The sequence below is a fragment of the Cyprinus carpio genome, chromosome B22 (assembly GCF_018340385.1).
Source record: "Cyprinus carpio isolate SPL01 chromosome B22, ASM1834038v1, whole genome shotgun sequence".
NCBI classification, from domain to species: Eukaryota; Metazoa; Chordata; class Actinopteri; order Cypriniformes; family Cyprinidae; genus Cyprinus; species Cyprinus carpio.
In genome coordinates this window covers 7178897-7197253 of record NC_056618.1, presented here as the reverse complement: position 1 = coordinate 7197253, position 18357 = coordinate 7178897, and the positions used below count along the sequence as shown (strand labels likewise).

Below are 18357 nucleotides of genomic sequence, written 5' to 3'. Positions count from 1 at the left end.
AATAATGGCCAGTAGCGGGAGCAGTTTTGCCACAGCAGTCAGTACAGGTTCTGAACAATTTGATTCTAAAACTAAATTGAATGCCCAGGGAAGATCGGTCAATGCCTTCTCAGCTGTTTTTAGGAAAGTATGTGCATTTTGTGGGAAAGGTCATGCAATAGGGTTGTGTGATTTGTTCAAACGTAAATCCAACAAAGAAAAGGTGGAGTTTCTGAAAGCCAATGGAATGTGCTTTGGGTGCTTAGGAAAGGGGCACATGAACAGCAATTGTCAAAGGTGTTTGATTTGTCAGATTTGTAATACCAATCATCCTATCGTACTACATATTGATAGAAAGGAAGATCAAGAAAAATCAAACGAATCAAAGGTTGTTAAAGTTGGATCAAAAGAATCATCACTGTCCAGTACTCTAGTTTCCATGGATGTTGGAAGCCATGCTGGGGCCGGCACAAAAATCTGTGCACTCGCTATAGTCCCAGTAAAAGTAAAGTTAAAAAAAGGGAACAAAACTGTACAAACTTATGCCTTTCTCGACCAAGGCAACTCAGCAACATTTTGCACTGAGCAGCTGATGAAAGAATTGAATGCTCCTGGGCGAAAGACAGATATACTTTTGAAAACAATGGGTCAAGAAAAGCCAGTTTCTAGTTACAAAATCTCTGGGATTGAAGTAGCTGCATTAAAGGGAGATACTTACCTGGCATTACCTGATGTGTATACTCAAAGCACAATCCCAGTCACCAAAGATAACGTCCCCAAAATGGAAGACCTAAAAAGGTGGTCTTATTTGAAAGATGTGGATTTAACTCCAGTAGATGCTGCTGTTGGGTTACTTATTGGAGTAAATGCTCCAAAAGCCTTGGAGCCATGGAGAGTAATTAACAGCGTGGATAGTGGACTGTACACTGTAAAAACACTCCTTGGTTGGGTCATTAATGGCCTACTGAGTCTCAACATGGATGGTGATGTATGGGATACGCCAAAAGTTCAAGTCAATCGAATTTCCATTAGTAACTTGGAAGAGCTGATAATTAGACTGTTTAACCAAGACTTTGTAGAAGAGCAGTATGAAAATACTGAAATGTCTGTAAAAGATAAGGAGTTTATGGATATAGTATCATCTTCTGCCACACTTAAAGATGAGCATTACTACTTGAAATTACCATTTAGTGATGCCAAAGTGAGTATGCCCAATAACAAGTGCATAGCCCAGCAAAGAGCACAACACCTTCTGAAAAGGTTTCGAAAGAACCCGTCATTTTACAAAGAATACAAGGATTTCATGGATGATGTGCTTGAAAAAGGATATGCAGAGAACATACCTCAAAATGAGCTAGAGGTAGAACTTGGAAAGGTGTGGTACCTGCCGCACCATGGAGTCTATCACCCTCGTAAAGGGAAGCTACATGTGGTGTTTGATTGTGCAGCCACATTTGGTGGAACATCTCTGAACAAAGAACTCTTGCAAGGCCCAGATCTGACTAAGTCACTCATGGGAGTGCTGCTTCGATTCTATCAAGGCCCAGTTGCTTTCATATAAGATATTCAGAGTATGTTCCATCAGGTAAGAGTGGCAAAAGAGGATGTCAACTTTTTACGATTTCTATGTAATGCAGAGCTTGCAGAGTACAGAATGCTTGTACACGTCTTTGGAGCTGTGTCATCCCCAAGCTGTGCCACGTTTGCTCTTTGAACAGCGGATGATAACCAGAAGGATTATCCAGTAGATGTTATAAGCACAATCAGGCAAAATTTCTACGTTGATGACTGCTTAAAATCTGTTAACACGGAGGAACAAGCCGTGGCTCTATATCAACAACAAACAGAAGTATGTGCCAAAGGGGGTTTTAGACTCAATAAATGGATAAGCAATAACTTATCTGTTATCCCTGAAGAGAATAGAGCTAAAGGCGTGAATCAACTGGACCTCAGTAGAGACCAGCTACCCATGGAAAGAGCGTGACTTGAGTCTATTGAGAACTTGAGAACTGATACGATGCTTCATTCTCAAAGGGTTTGAAGACTTAACACTGGCAGAGTTGCACCACTTCTGCGACGCCAGTGAAACTGGCTTTGGTGCTGTGTCTTACCTATGAATTTCGAACAGTAGTGGTGAACACAATGCAACATTTGTCTTGGGAAAAGCAAAGGTAGCACCTTTAAAGCAAACAACTATACCAAGACTTGGAGCTTGCTGACAAATTACTGAAAACTGAGTTGCAACTTCCTTTAGACGAATCTACCTTTTGGTCAGACAGCACAACAATTCTAAGTTACATCACAAACACTACAAGAAGATTCAAAACCTTTTTGGCAAACAGAGTGTCATTCATCCAGTCTATTTCAGCAACAACTAATTGGAGATACATTAGTTCCAAGTTGAATCCTGCGGATGCAGCTTCTCGAGGCATGAGGGTTGATGTCTTCCTAAAGTTTGAAATCTGGATTAATGGTCCTGATTTTCTTTCCCAACCACAGTCCCAGTGTCCGAGTGCTGCAACAGTAAGAGCCATCCAGGATGATTATCCAGAAGTGAGAAACGAGATTACTGCTAATACAATCATGGTAAAACCAGATGAATGTCCAACCAGCAAACTTCTGAATTATTTCTCCTAATGGGTAACCCTCAAAAGGTCAGTAGCATGGATACTGAAGTTCATGAAACTTCTTCAGCAAAGGGTAAAAAAAAAAAAAAAAAAATCAAGCTCAGATTCCTCCAGTTACTGACAAAGATGTCGTGCCAAAGGATGAATTGCAATGCTTAAACCCTGCCATATCAGGACTTTCTGTTGAGAACTTGATACAAGCAGAGAGAGCAATTGTGCGCTTTGTTCAGAGACAGTTTTTTAAAGACGAAATTGCTGCACTAGCCAAAGGTAATGTGAAGAAATCAAGCCACTTGTACAAACTGTATCCAGTGATTGTGGATGGATTGCTAAGAGTAGGTGGCAGGCTTAGTAAGTCAGCCTTACCCATTGAAACAAAGCACCCCACAATTTTGCCTAAATGCAGTCATATAACAAATCTCATTTTGAACCATGTACATGAAAAAATTGGTCACAGAGGAAGGAATCACATGTTGTCTACTGTACGTCGCCAGTACTGGATACCACATGCAAATGCCGTATGCAGGAAGATCATCAAAGAATGTATAGTCTGCCAGCGACTATTTCAAAGGCCAGGTGAGCAAACAATGTCTGATCTTCCTGTTGATAGAATCTCTGTCGACCTTCCTCCTTTCACCTAGACTGGAGTGGACTATTTTGGGCCAATCAAGGTCAAAAGAGTACGAAGTATCGTGAAGAGGTATGGTATCATTTTTACCTGTTTAACATGCCGTGCAGTCCATCTAGAGGTGGCCCAAACTCTTGACACTGATTCTTACATAAATACAATTCGAAGGTACATATGTCACAGAGGGCAAGTCAAAGAAATCAGATCAGACAATGGAACAATCTTTGTTAGTAGTAACCGTGAATTGAGTTTAAAAGAACTGAATCAAAGTAAAATCCAAAGCTCTCTTGCACAGGAAGGAATAAAGTGGACTTTCAACCCGCCTCATGGAGCACATCAAGGTGGAGTCTGGGAGCGTTTGGTACAGATTTTGGTCAAAAGATTGCTCTGTTCAGTGGTGAGGTGGAATCAATCCTGAATGACCGTCCAATAACACCGTCTTCAGATGACCCAAACGACCTTGATGCACTTACCCCAAACCACATTCTTCAACTAAGTTCAAACTCAGTTTTACCTCCAGGACTATTCAAACAGGAAGATCTCTACATTCGTAGACGTTGGTGACAGGTCCAATACATGGTGGACCTGTTTGGGAAAAGATGGACAAGGGAGTATCTTGTGTTAATGCAGAAGCGACAAAAATGGAGTAAAACATGTTGAAACTTGAAAGTAGGCGATTTAGTGCTTCTAATGGATGTTAAATGAATTATTAATACAAAATACATTTTTAAGTTTGAAACAATGCCATCTACACAAACGTTATTTGAAGCGCAGTTACTTTCAAAAGGGCATTGCTCTGTTTATATCAGTGTTTACAGTATATCTGAACTATAAACGTTACCCAATATTTTTGTGATAATATAAATGACTGTAAGACAGAAATAATACTGTGTAGTTGAAAAGACGGTTTTTGTTGAATGTTTATTGTAAATGATGTGTATTTGTCTGTGTGTGTGTGAGGAAGTATTTGAATGATCCGGTAAGACTTTGTCAAAGGTTTAATAGACTCAGGAATCGTTGTCATTTAGAAATGAGATCGTGTGGGTGTCTGAATCAAGATCGTGATCTTTTAACAATTAATCGTGCAGCTCTACTCTCTATATCTTTGTGCTTTGACAACAGTTTGTACTTGGACAACAGAAGAGTTGGGAGGAACACTTTCAGTTCCCTCAATTCCCTGTGATCTTCTCCTAGTTCTCCGGCCTGAGACTCGAACCCACAACCCTAGTCTGACGGCACAGAGGATAACATGTACTGGTCTAGTGGTTCTTAGGATAGAGTAACACTCACCAAATAGTTATTGAGCTACAAAAGGTTGTATTCAGTCTGGAACAATGTCAGACGAGAAGCTCTATCCAGGTCACGGCACCAAAACTGTTGGAAACTCAGAAGCGAAGACCAGAAGACTCTTGGGTATCTTCAGCAGGACTCTTTATTGAGAACGCGCTGCGTGGGGCTGCAGTCATCAAAAGTCTAACTAAAGCAGTATTACTTCATCGTTTATATCCATTCAAGGGGGAGGGATACATTAGCCACATTTCCACTGTCACTTCTGGTGCTTGATCGTGCCTCATCGGTGCTTCCTTGGGGCCAACGGCCCGGGTTTTTAGGCCCGACGAAAACCTTGGGCCAAAGTGGGCCAGCCGGGGCTAGAGGAGTGGTTATGAGCAAAGGCGGAGTTTCTCTGAATCTTGATAGCGTCTGAGGCACGGATCATAAAAGAAAGTTAAGCTATAACACCAGAATTAAAGACTTTTTAATACGTTGAGCTCAAAAGTTTCAGTCATCAGCAAATGTTTGAAATAACTTAACCCGATGTGGATTATGATCACCATACAAGGCAGAAATATTTATAAGCGATGCCAAAAGACTATGCACGTTAGCCATTAACGATTAACATAGTAAACATGGTAAATACGGCCGCTTGAAGAAATCTGACGTCAGCTTCTTATTCTCTTTATCACAATTGTGTATTTATTTAGTAACATATTTTGTCTGTCATAAGTCTCGTCTCGAGAGTTTAGCTCCGCATAGCCTATCATAAAAAATAATAATAATTTTTTTTTTTTTTTTTTTTGTTCGGGAGCTTTTATAAAAATATAGAAATTATCATTATTTCTAAATGTGATGTATATAAGCTATTGTGACTTCAAATAAACAGAAACAGACTCAACTGAATAAGCAGGATAACGCTTTTTCAATAATGATAAATTAATTAATCATGATCAATGTATTACTTATTATAGTAAAACATCATGCTTTTGGATTTAAATATGTATCAAAGCATGCGAACAAACGGGCGCTTTTATCATGTTTGTTGTGTGATCGCGCTAGTTCCAGTGACTTATTTCTTATTAGTTTTCTGATAACTTCTCTTTGTTGGTGTAATGATTTGTGAAGTTGTTTCTGAGAGGCGTGTAAAGGGTGGGTTTTAGTGAAGCGTAGTAGAAGTAGTAAGCTAGTAGAAGCTTCTGGCTCGACGGTGGAAATGCAGCGATATTTTGGCCTCGGTGCTACAGGCCCGAGGCTATTAGCCCCGCCTGACCCATTTGAAGCACTGGCTCGCACTGGCCCGACAGTGGAAACACGGCTATTCAGTAGAGATGGAGACAATCTAACCCATAGTATGCAAATGAAGTACAGGAATCAGCCTGACACCGGCATTTTCCCAGCCTTGATCTCATCAACATAACATTGTCATTCAAATGCAAAGGTGCTAATCCAATCAGTCTGACAGTATCGCCATGCTTTCACATTATCACAGAGACAAAGGTACAGCTGTGTTTAAAAAGCCAAATGGATTAAAGAGTTTAAAAAGCCAAATGGTCAGGAAGAGCATAAAGACAAAAGGTCATTATCTCAGACACCTGTGCTTCCTGATTTGATCTTCTTAGAAATGTCATCCTTTTTTTACCTCAAAATGTAAAACACAATGTACATAACTTTTTCAGTTTATATACTATTACATTGGAACGTAGATTTAACCTTTTATAAATTTGTAATCCCTTGTTCCTTCTTTAATAAATTCTTGATTGCTTATTTAATATAATGTCTTATTTTGCTGTCTTTTTTTCTAGACCACGTGACATCCAGTGGTCGCGAGTGAATGACACTCTTCCTGAGAGGGTGGAGGAAACCGGCAACATTCTCCATATGTCTCGCCTCAGCCAATCGCACAACGGCACTTATCTCTGTCAGGCACATAATAATTATGGCCGTGCAGCTGACCACTACACACTGATGGTGTACGGTAAGAAAACAAACGTCCCCGGTCACATGACCCCTTCTAAACTACTCCTTTCAGTCCACATTTTTGCATGTCAAAGTCTGTAGGCTTTCATTTGAAACCTGTTTTCACATCTCTTAGAATTACAAAACAATTCCTTGTGTACACATGTAGCAAATTAGCTCAAAAGGATAATATTTATAATTAATTATAACTGGTTATAATTAATAATAAATATTTCGATTAGATCTTAGAATTTTATGTAGCAGAATCGATATCACGATTATTTGATCTGGCCGTCCGCCGAGCAGACCATATAATCAATTTTGAATTCTAGGAAAGATTATTTTCCTGGCTAAGGATGAATAGCTTTGTTACTTTATGTAGTACAAGCAATAGTTTAGCATGTTACAAGGATCAACTCTCATTCCTGAATTGTGAGCAACACACAGAGACACTCAGTTGTGAATATAAGGGATTTAATAAATTAATTTGCTTCAAATTTGTTCTGACAATAAGGGGTGATAGAATACCAGTATTCACAAGCCTTGCCATAGCCGAATCTGGGGTAGAGGATGCTACGGCAGCAATATGAGAAACTCGTGACAATCTGATGTCTCGTGTGCCTTTGAGTCTCACTCCCTGTTTGTGCCATCGATTAGTGTGATGATCAGTTTTGGATTGTTCCTCTACACTTGGTATAAACTGTTTAAATTCACTAGATTCATGGGACTCAACGACTGTATGATTAGGGCATCGTCCATGATGACAGTCTGCTGAGTGTTCTGCCTGTTTTGGAAGTCCAGCAAGTAACTTTGTTTCAAGAACTGCAATCCTTTGTAGAAGTTTGTGGCAGTTCATGTAGCAAGTAGAATAAACAGGAGGCATTTTCCTTCTCTTCTGTTTTAATGTGGGATTTTTATGTATTTTTGAAAAGTTTTTGGATTGTCTGTAGATTTTTATGTAATTCTCAAAACTTTTGGCCACGACTGTAGACAGCACCTACACTTCTTTTCCACTCCAGAACAGCTTGGGTGGTTTACTGTGGATTTGAATGCGACAAAGTTGTCTTGTTCTCTCCCACCATGGTGTGTTTTTTTTTTAGTCCTCCACCTCTCGCCCAGGACTGCCCCCTGTGGTTGTTCAGAGAACTCCACCTTCCAGCTGTGTCTGTAGACCCACAGGATGTGCGATGTATTTTGTAAGAGTGCAAGAAATGAGATCCCCAGAGGTCTCCCTCCTTTCCTTCTCTTTTTTTCCTGCATGGTAATGACAGCCATCAAATGCACACCTTAATGAGTCAGCTCGGAGAGTGCAGGTGGGTGGGAATGTCATCTTTCATCCCGCTTCTATCCTTCGGTCCCTCTTTTTTCTGCTCATTCTATCCACAGTTCTTTGTAGGTGAGCCTCTTAGCTTTGAAACACCTCTGCACTTCAGAAAATGTCCCAGGAAACCCTTTTTCTGCCTGTTTATTCTTAATTCCTCTCCCACTGCATTCTTTCCTCCCTCTCTTACTTCTTTTCTACCTTTATTCATTTTAATCCTTCCTTACTTCCTCCTTTCTTCCCCATTTATTTGTTTCATCCATCCATCCTTCCGTTCTTCCTTAGTTTATTTTTCCTTTGTTTATTTTTTAAAAGCTCTCAGACTAAATCTAAAATATCTTAAACTGTGTTCCGAAGATGAACGGGTCTTACGGGTTTGGAACAACACGAGGGTGAGTCATTTATGACATAATTTTAATATTTGGGTGAACTAACCCTTTAACTTCATTCATCTTCAGGAATTACTAGTAGCATTATAGCATTAATAGTACAATAAAATGATTTGTTCGTCTGCAGGGCGGACAGTGTTAATAATTTATTGACTCTAAGTAAAATTATTTCTCTGGCCACGGAAAATAATTTTACTACTAATACATCGCTCCCAGAGCATGTAACAAAACCGGAACGTTAAAGTGACCTTGTCCAGAGAGCAGCAAACACAGACAACCAAGTGTGAATAAATATGGATATTTATTAAACTACAAACATCTGACTGTAACAAAGTTCGTTCAAGTAAAGAGGAAGGAGACCGGGGTCGGTGTGCTGAGGCTCGTGGGATACTTTATTTGACACAATAAAATAAAAACAAAAACAATCGCGCCACATGCGCATGCAGTTCACAGTATTTCTCTACTTCGCACTACTGTAGTCTTCCTATCTTTGGGGTTTGTAGCTCCACAGCTTCTCACTCCCACGAGTCCCCAGCCCTCTCTCTCTTCTCGCCGGTCCTCAGCCGACTTAAATACCGGTTCCCCATGCCAATCACTGCAACGAGATCCAGGTGTTAATCGTTTTTCACTTGCCCCACTTACCACCGCTCGTCTCCTCACTTGCTCTCCCGTCGCAGACCTCGCTGAACCACGCCTCCCCCGCCACACTCCCCATGCACACAAACATACACGTACATTAAACACACTACAGGTCTTTCTAAAAATTTTTGTATTTTGTGAAAGTTTTTTTTTTTTTATATTGTGTTGTTATAAATTTTAATTTTTTATATTTTTTATTTTTTTTGCACACCAACTGAAATATTTCAGGTCTTATTGTTTTTAATACTGATGATTTTGGCATACAGCTCATGAAAAAACCCAAAATTCCTATCTCAAAAAATTAGCATATCATGAAAAGGTTCTCTAAACGAGCTATTAACCTAATCATCTGAATCAACTAATTAACTCTAAACACCTGCAAAAGATTCCTGAGGCTTTTAAAAACTCCCAGCCTGGTTCATTACTCAAAAACCGCAATCATGGGTAAGACTGCCGACCTGACTGCTGTCCAGAAGGCCATCATTGACACCCTCAAGCGAGAGGGTAAGACACAGAAAGAAATTTCTGAATGAATAGGCTGTTCCCAGAGTGCTGTATCAAGGCACCTCAGTGGGAAGTCTGTGGGAAGGAAAAAAGTGTGGCAAAAAACGCTGCACAACGAGAAGAGGTGACCGGACCCTGAGGAAGATTGTGGAGAAGGACCGATTCCAGACCTTGGGGGACCTGCGGAAGCAGTGGACTGAGTCTGGAGTAAAAACAATCCAGAGCCACTGTGCACAGACGTGTGCTTTTGAACCAGAAACAGTGGCAGAAGCACCTGACCTGGGCTACAGAGAAGCAGCACTGGACTGTTGCTTAGTGGTCCAAAGTACTTTTCTCGGATGAAAGCAAATTTTGCATGTCATTCGGAAATCAAGGTGCCAGAGTCTGGAGGAAGACTGGGGAGAAGGAAATGCCAAAATGCCAGTGTCCAGTGTCAAGTACCCACAGTCAGTGATGGTCTGGGGTGCCATGTCAGCTGCTGGTGTTGGTCCACTGTGTTTTATCAAGGGCAGGGTCAATGCAGCTAGCTATCAGGAGATTTTGGAGCACTTCATGCTTCCATCTGCTGAAAAGCTTTATGGAGATGAAGAGATTCGTTTTCAGCACGACCTGGCACCTGCTCACAGTGCCAAAACCACTGGTAAATGGTTTACTGACCATGGTATTACTGTGCTCAATTGGCCTGCCAACTCTCCTGACCTGAAATCCCATAGAGAATCTGTGGGATATTGTGAAGAGAAAGTTGAGAGACGCAAGACCCAACACTCTGGATGAGCTTAAGGCCGCTATCGAAGCATCCTGGGCCTCCATAACACCTCAGCAGTGCCACAGGCTGATTGCCTCCATGCCACGCCGCATTGAAGCAGTCATTTCTGCAAAAGGATTCCCGACCAAGTATTGAGTGCATAACTGAACATAATTATTTGAAGGTTGACTTTTTTTGTATTAAAAAACACTTTTTCTTTTTGGTCGGATGAAATATGCAAATTTTTTGAGATAGGAATTTTGGGTTTTCATGAGCTGTATGCCAAAATCATCAGTATTAACACAATAAAAGACCTGAAATATTTCAGTTGGTGTGCAATGAATCTAAAATATATGAAAGTTTAATTTTATCATTACATTATGGAAAATAATGAACTTTTTCACAATATGCTAATTTTTTGAGAAGGACCTGTAGATGCCAACGCAAGGAAGGCATGGATAGAGAGAGAGAGAGATAGAGCGAGAGAGATAGTGAGAGAGACTGAGAGAGAGAGAGAGCATGCACTGCAGAGAGAGAGAGAGAGAGAGAGAGAGAGAATGGAGAGCACACTGCAGAGAGAGAGAGAGCGAGCTAGCACTCTCATGCAAGACAGTGGAGAGTCATGGCAGTATTTACTCATAAACTAAATCACAACCTGTTAAGAACCATCAAAGAATCTCATCACATAATTAAAAGGGGTCAAAGCCTAGCAGCGCATCTAAATAGTTAACAAGCGGTTACTTGCATTGGTTCTGTAGTTGCTGAGTAAAGTGTCCCGGTGCATGTATAATGCGTAGATTCCTGTTGAATCTTGTTAAGAGTGAAACCTTCGTCATTTCATCCATGGGTTGATTGCTTCGAAGTGAATCAACAAAGTTGCTGAAAACTGTCAGAAGGGGAGTCGCGAGGTGTCCAAGGTGATGGGTGTCTCCAGGGAACCGCAAGTTAAGAGAAACTCACTTTTTGGGTGTGGAAGAGGTTTTATCTGGTTTCCCGGTTACACCCCTTTTGGTTAGATTGACCAATAACAAGGCATATAGTTTCAGCGGGAATGTGTTTCTTTGTCTCAATGACACCTAATTTGCATATGGCATGATGAACTGGTTATCTGGTAACCTAACCCAAACTATGGTAAAAATAGTATGATGCATTTTAGGCTCACATAGTGTACATAATTGTTAGGGGAATAAAAAGCAGATCATTTGGATACCATGACAACATATGTTGAAGATGTTAAAGAAGAGATTCAATCATATACCTGAATATAAGCATTGAGAGTCTAACTAATACAAATAAAGAATGGTAACTTAACAGCCAGCTTCTTTGGCAATAAATGTTAGTGGCTTACCCTCCTTGTGAGGTGTGTCAATGATAGTCTTCTGGACAATTGTGAGATCAGCAGTCTTCCCCATGATTGTGTAGCCTATTGAACCAATAGAGTATACTCCTCAGCTCCACACATGCAGCTTGTCCAGTGGTCAATGAAGAGTTCTGCCTTCTAATCTTCAATCTAGCACTGAGACACCTTTTACATTACTGCATTTTCCTTAGCTGATCGCAGAGACCAGTGCTGGCAATGATGTCTTAATTTCTACTTGTGCTTCTGGGAAACTTCTTTTGGGAAACTTTTCCACTTGCTTACAGAAGCTTATCTTACACACTAAATTTTGTGCTAAATTAATTGCTTGGTAAAAACACCTTAGGATCAGTGGTTTTATGTGAGGATTAATTCTTTCAATGCAACATCAATATTGAAAATATTGATACTTCAGGACTTCAGGATCAATTTTCACATTGTAATACTGTAGTGGTCAATGGATCTGATCTGGGGGGGGGGGGGGGGGCATTACAGCGCAAAAAAAAAAAAACTATGCATTGTTGCAATCCTTCGGTCAGCCTGAACAAAAATGGATGGCAAATTTTGGCTCTATGACACATGGTTTTTCCGCAAAATTGGGTTATATCCAAAACCTACTTTTGCAAACTAGTCCTAGGTTTTTCACCCAGTCGGAACCAAACGACTGCAGAAATATTCTATGGACACTGAATATCAATTATTATCAAAAAACGTTGAAATTTTGATTTTCACATGAAACAGTCCGCAAAACAAAAACAAAAAAAAAAAACATCTATGCTAATGTTAGCCAAATGTTAATTAAAGTATAGCTCTTGAATGTAATGACATATCTTCACCAAACTAGGTACACATGTGTATGAAAAAGTGAAATGGCCAAACAATTTTAAGCACCTATTAAACAAGGTTAACAGAGGTCAATTGTAATGGCCCTAAAGGTCTGTAATAATTTTAAAAGAAATCGGCCACTAGTTGGCGCTAACAAGATTTTTGGTGCTCTGTAATCACGTGTTGTTTCACATATCGACAAATTATGCATATATTTTGATAGATCTCCTCATAATGCACTACTTTGCCTCAAGAACCATTGCTGTCAATCAAATTGTTCATTAATTATTCACAATTATGTTAAAAACCTACTTTTGCGAACTAGTCCTAGTTTTTTTTCGCCCAATCAGAACCAAACCACTGCAGTAATATTCTCTGGACTCCCTAGATCAATAATTATCAAAAATTTTGGATTTTGTCTTTGGTTAGCTATAACTGGGTCATTTAGAAAAGGGGTGTGGTCAAATATACTCAACAGCCTATAAAACCTAAACGAAAACTCAAAACTTTATGAAACTTGGTGAAAACATGTGACAGATCACTCTTAACAAGCATGCTAAGAGAGATCGAACCATAGGTGGCACTATAACAGTTAAAAATGTCTCAAAAACACAAGATTTCTATGGAAAATGACCTGAAATTGTAGAACATGTTCATATATTGACACAAACACTAGATCTTCATATCATATGATAGATCTCCTCACTCTGAACAACATTGCCTCTGGGACCAGTGCTGTCAATTAAATCGTTCATTAAATGTTCACAAATATGATAAAATCCTACTTTTGCAAACTAGTCCTAGGTTTTTATTCATTAAATATTCTCAATTATGTTACAAACCTACTTTTGCGAACTAATCCTAGCGTTTTAACTGTGACAAAAAAATAAGTCTTTGGTTAGCTATAACGGGGTCATTTAGAAAAGGGGTGTGGCCAAATATACCCAAAAGCCTATAAAATGTAAACAAAATCTCAAAACTTTACGAAACTTGAGAGAAAAAAAGTTGTATGACTTTTAACAAGCATGCAACGTTTCAAGGAGATCGGACAATAGGTGGCACTATGTAAGTTAAAATGGCCTCAAAAACACAATTTCCTATGGTTAATTGCCTCAGATTGTCAAAAAAGTGCTCATATATTCACACAAACACTAGATCTGCATATCTTATAATATATCTCCTCATACTGAACAACTTTGTCTCTGTGACTAATACTGTCAATCAAATCGTTCATTAAATATTCACAAATATGTTAAAAACCTACTTTTTTGCTACTTTTGCTCAATCTCGATCAAACCACCAAGGAACAATTCTCTTCTCTCTCTAGATCAAATATTATTACAGAAATGTTGAATTTTGTCCTTTGGTTAGCTATAACAGGGTCATTAAGTTGAATTTTGTCCTTTGGTTAGCCATAACAGGGTCATTAAGGTGCATGGCCAATTATATCCAAATGCCTATAAATCCAAAACGAAAGCTCAAAACGTCATGAAAATTCAAAGTTTCAAGGAGATTGGACCATAGGATTGTGCTATAGCAGTTAAAATTACACAATATATGTATAGAAAATGGCCTCAAATTGTAGAACATGTTCATATATTTAAACATACACTAGATCTTCATATCATATGATAGAACTCCTCATTCTAAACAACTTTGTCGCAGGGACTAATGCTGTCAATCAAGTCACTCATTAAATATACTGTTACATTTAAAACCTACTTTTGCAAACTTATTAGTGTCATCCATCAAGATGGATTGACTAGCTGGTGTTACTCCCACATTGCAAATGATTTTTAGAAGTGTAATACAGTTTATTAAATGCAATCTATAAATCATTAATGCCATATGCCTAAAAAAAACTAAACTATGGGAGAAAATGTATTAGGTTCTATAACAAACACTTCAAAGAGCCAGGTGTGAAAACACAATTTCATACATTGCTTTAAAAAGAAACCTTCACCTGTATCTGTATGTTAATTCAAATATAATTTAGGCCACCTCTAAACAATGCATACTTCCAACATTAATGAGACAAGTGTCATGAAGTTTTTATATATATATATAATTTATCAGAGCAGAAATGAAGGCTTGGAATTTAAATCTACAATCTTTTTCAGACAGTGAAATGTATCTGAAACATGTTCACAGTGCCTGTTGTGTGTAATTTGGTCCCACTGTCACAGTTTGAATTAAATGTTCATTTGTTCTACAGGCGTGTCTGGTGTTGATAGAGACAGAGAGTCAGTGTCAGTGATGGAGGGAGATTCAGTCACTCTGTACACTGATATTGAAGCAAATCAACAAGAAAAGGTGAGATGGTATTTTAAAGACATCCAAATCGCTACAATCATTGGAGATGAGAGAGAAGTCTGTTCAGAGGATAAGTGTAAAGAGAGATTCAGAGACAGACAAGCTGGATCATCAGACTGGATCTCTGACCATCACAAACATCACAGACTCTGGACTTTATGAACTAAAGGTCATCAACAGTGGCAGCTTCAGCAACAAGATATTCAATGTTTCTGTACATGGTGAGTCATTTATTGAATATTTAGAAACAGATTATATATGTTTATTATAACAGTGACATTCCAAGCTCCTCTTTTATCATTAAACAGAACAGAATTATTTCCATTTCTAATCTCTGAAACCATCTCTGGTCAGCTTTTCTTATCATCTGTTTATGTGTGTCTAATTTTTCTTAGTTATTGTGTTTTAGCTGTCCATGATGTATGTTTGACGTAAGCAAAACATAAAGAGAAATTTGTCAAAATCTAAAAAAAAATATCTGAAGTACCATACTTGTTTTTAGTAGTTTTTCTTCTAAGTAGAGTTTTTTTCCTCCAAAAAGATTCTCAGCAGCTGTTGGTTTGTTTCAGATGTTCCTAAACTAGATGAAATAAAGAGAAATTCAGTGGAGGAGGGAGAATCTGTTACTTTAGATCCTGGTATAGTAAAAAACCTGAATGATGTGATGAAGTGGTATTTTAATGACACTCTCATCGCTGAAATCACTGGAGATCAGAGTAAGATCTGTTCAGATGATGAGTGTAAAGAGAGATTCAGAGACAGACTGAAGCTGGATCATCAGACTGGATCTCTGACCATCACAGACACCAGAATAATAGACTCTGGACTCTATAAACTACAGATCAACAGCCGCAACAGCTTCAGCATTAGCAGAATATCAGCTGTATTAATGGTCATTGGTGAGTATGATTTAGTTATTCACTGACTTTGCCCTCTAACTTTAGAATACAGTCCAATATTAATGTTTATTTAATATTATTTTTAATTATTTAATAAATAATTAATTAAATATACATTATTTAATATTTTTGTGGCCTGTCTGAAAAAGTGAGTTCTGACTCAATGTTAAAATATAATTTGTATTGTCTGTATCATCTTCACATGCATGTCAAAGTGACAGTTTTCAGGCTGTAAGCCAGAAACATACTGTTCACAAGACTGAAAATATAAACATAATAACTGCTTAAAATTTATTTTCCCCCCAGTAAACACTCCTGTTTCTAGTTGATTACTCAGTGCTGTGATGCTGCCTTAGTTGCTGTTCCTAAAAAACATCAGATGGTGCAATTTAGCAGTTAAATTAATATCATGATCCAACTGATGACCAAAGTAAAAAGATATAAATATAAGTTAAAGGAATTGTTAAATATTGGATGATGACTCTAGTGATAATGACTCTCTTTATCTGTTTCAGATTCAGGTCTGTCTTCAGCTGCTGTAACAAGAATATGTGTTGTTGTTCTGCTCACTGCTCACTGCTGCAGTTGTTGTGTTTTTCTATTGCAAATGCCAGAAAAGAAAGAAAGGTGTGTATTACTTACAGCACAGAATGTATTGTGTATGAATACTCTTTAAACAATGTGAAAATATGTATTTTTGTTTTAATTAACCAAAGTAAGTTTTTAATTGTGCTGACTGTTTAAACAGCAACCAGGACACGCCAAAATCAGGATCAGGTGAGACACTATGTGTACTTAACTGAAACAAACAACTAAAAATGACAACATATTCAGATCAGTGAGATCTATATGTGGTATGTGTATTCATTTAGAAATCAGTACACAAAAACACCAACAATAATTGACTCTTTAAGACTGCTCTTGTATTACTCTGAATGAACAACAGTGGTATGAATACATTTTTATGTTGTGATATAATTGTTTTATGTGAATTATTTAACATGTTCAGAACTCCACTTTAGGGTCTGGGTGTAACATACATGTTCACTGTGAACCTATTGTTTCTTCTCCTTTATTTTTTCATACCAAAGCACAGCCTCACCAGTTAGACCATGTTAAACAATTATAAAAAAAAAAACATACAGATGTCTGCCAAATAAACCAAATAACAATAGTATAAAACCATAAAATACAATTGTATTCAGAGAACAACTAATATAATCTTAATACTCACCAACACAACAGTTTAGATGTGATATTTTAATCAAAGTACTTCACACCCAACTGGCATGCAGACCTTTTGTATTACTGCAGTACGAAAGATGGAATGTGATGCAGACTAAATTCATTAAGAGAAACTTTTAAGAAGTGTTAAATATTTAGGAAATGGAAACTACCACGCATTCTGAAACATCATAAAAAACAACTCCACATGTTAAGTATTTTGTGTATATGTAAGTGAATTATTAGTCCTGTTCATTTCTTTGACTTTCTGTGAATGCCTGTTTTCATACAGGAGAATCGTTTGGAAGATGAGACTACATCTCATTTTATAACTTCTGTGGCCAATGCTTCTAATGGGAATTCTAATGGGAATCTTGTAGAGCATTAAAGGTAAATGGTCAGTCACATCATCTCTCCATTTCAAGTGTTTTCTTCATTTCTGTCTCTTTAGTTCTGTTCATGAAGCATGTTCAGCTGTGCTGCATTCATCTGGTGTGATTTTTAAAATATTCTAACAATTATGTTCTCTATATGTTTGTAGAATAGTGTCACTGGCAGCGATGGAGACTATGGGTGCAAATCCAATGCACAATACACTGTTGCATGTGCAAAACAATGCCTGCAAACACCTTGAGCACATATATGCATTATTGTTTATTGTTTCATTTTTTGGCAGTGCTTTTGTTCTTTTATGCCAGATATACACTATACAATTTTATGCCCAGTTTTCACTCACATCGGTGAAGTTTTGTGGAGATCGCTGACAAAACCCAAAATCTGCTGCAAATAGGTGCTGGTTTACATGAGTGATGTTTGCATGGTCTGAAATATCAAAGACTTGATTTAAGAGAACCATTGATGTGTCGCAGATGCTCATCAAATATTTAGCAGCCTACAGTAGGATAAAAACCTGGACCTGTCTGCGATTCGGTGTCTAGAAGTGTGAAATGTGTTTTAACTTAAAATGACGTCGGCTGTGAATTCTAGCCAATGAGAGAGCATGATACATGGCAAGGGAGAGTTCCAGTCTCACACCAGAGTCCAGCTCACGTGTGATCTTACATCATTACATAATTTCACTTCTCACTGATGCCCATCTGCTGAAAAAACTCTAGTCTGTTCATCTGGTGAGTGATTCCTCCCACAACAAAGTTTGACCCACCTTGTTCGCACGCACACACACACACACAAACACAAAAAAAAAAACAATCTGAATGTGTTTGTGATTGTGGAAAACATTTTCCATTTTATCATTCAACCTTTGGTTTTAAAAATAAACTAAGAGTACAAAAGTGGTAAATTGTGTGAATATCGGGTTAGTCAATCTGAATTTAATGGTAAATAAATAAACTAATGGAGGTTTAAATGGTTTCATAATCATTCCATGGTCATGAATTGCGAAACAAACAAACAAAAAAGTTTAAACCATATATATCTCGCATTGAAAGTCGATCTGATGTTTGACAGAAGCAGTTCAACTGAGTCAAACTGAAACATTCTGTGGTTCAGTTTCTTCAGAAACGTGGTTTGATCTGGATGGACAGACAGCTTTTACAGGAAAGTGGCCATTTGTTTGTGTGTTTAGTTTGTGAAGGACTTCTTTGTAGGTTATGAACCTCACAGTCTGATTGTCACACAGTCTTCTCTAGTTAAAACTGCTTTACAGTGAAATAAAG

General features: G+C 38.2%; 1 pseudogene; it reads left to right on the top strand.

Moving 5' to 3' along the window:
• Positions 1 to 17871, top strand: part of LOC109046703 — a 48719-nt pseudogene extending 30848 nt beyond the window's left edge.
• The last annotated feature ends 486 nt before the right edge of the window (positions 17872 to 18357 follow it).